Source organism: Penaeus monodon, chromosome 25 (assembly GCF_015228065.2).
Source record: "Penaeus monodon isolate SGIC_2016 chromosome 25, NSTDA_Pmon_1, whole genome shotgun sequence".
Lineage (NCBI taxonomy): Eukaryota > Metazoa > Arthropoda > Malacostraca > Decapoda > Penaeidae > Penaeus > Penaeus monodon.
The window spans coordinates 33,642,265-33,643,532 of record NC_051410.1 but is presented as its reverse complement, the minus strand read 5'-3'; the positions used below and the strand labels follow the sequence as shown (position 1 = coordinate 33,643,532).

General features: G+C 40.9%; 1 protein-coding gene across 1 annotated transcript in view; it reads right to left on the bottom strand.

Moving 5' to 3' along the window:
* LOC119589159 (sodium- and chloride-dependent GABA transporter 1-like) overlaps window positions 1-1,268 on the bottom strand; it is a 43,877-nt gene that overhangs the window by 9,199 nt on the left and 33,410 nt on the right. The gene's annotated exons all lie outside the window — the stretch shown is intronic.

The following is a 1,268-nucleotide window of genomic DNA, read 5'->3' as shown; positions in this document are numbered from 1 at the left end:
TTGTAATGTGCTTTGATAACTCTGCGATAGACTTAGCAACACTGGCTTCAATACTCTTGATATGCTGCACTGGATAGGTAACACAACGAGAATGAGATCTGTGAAATTGATTAACAGTGGTCCCATGTTTTCTGCATTTGGTCAAAATCTAATATACTTTGGGAGGATGATGACCATGGTTAATAAATATGAAATAAGATGCCGTCTTCCACTTTCAAACTCATTCCCGCATCAAGGACGGCGATTAAAGCTGACCCTGATATAGTTTGGCATGCTGTCCTGAGAGACTTAATGATGCCCCGAAAGAATCTTTAATAATGCCCTGAGAGGTTTAATGATGTCCCAAGAGAAACTCTAATGATGCCCTGAGAGAAACATTAATGATGTCCTGAGAAGTTTAATGATGCCCTGGGAGGTTTTAATGATGCCCTAAGAGGAACTTTGATGACGCCCTTAGAGAAACTTTAATGATACCTGGAGAGGTTTATTATGCTCTGAGAGGATTAATGATGCTCGGAGAGGTTTAAAGATGGGGTTTAACGAGAGCCTGAGAGATGCTGAGAGAATTAATGATGCTCTGGGAGGTTTAAAGATGGGGTTTAACGAGAGCCTGAGAGATCAAGGTACGTTTTTCCTGTTTTGTTTTATCTCGCCATGCAACGAGAATAACAGAAACTGTATGTAAAGCCTCAGCATGGATCGCCATGTGTGACTAATGCATCTTTAGTTCTTCTGCCATTATAGAATACCTCTTCAGATACTACAACATATGGAGGATATCATGGGTGGTCGTTATTACGAGTATGTCTCAGCACAAACACCTATATTGTCTTGGAACTACAATGCTTAGGTTGAATAAACATTACTGTTCTTTGGGTAATGCTAATTAGGTGTTTACAGAGGTTAAATGCGTGTATGTAACGTGTCGATGAGCTGGTATTCAGTATGACCCAGATCTCAGACCCAAAGACCAGAGCAGAGAAAACACCTAAAACCCAGAACGAAAGGATATATGAGATCCAGACCATAGCCCCAAGGAAATAAGATTATTGACGAGATATAGAGACCAGATATATAGATCAAAGACGGGGAAGAATCCCAGAGACCAAAACATGGAGACCATACATGCAGAAATACACCATAGAGACGGGAGACCATACATGCAGACCAGAGATAGAGAAAACACACAGAAACCTGAATCAGAGAAGAAATCAGCCATAGACCAGAACCAGAGAAGAGACCCGATATACAGACAAGAACCAGAGAAG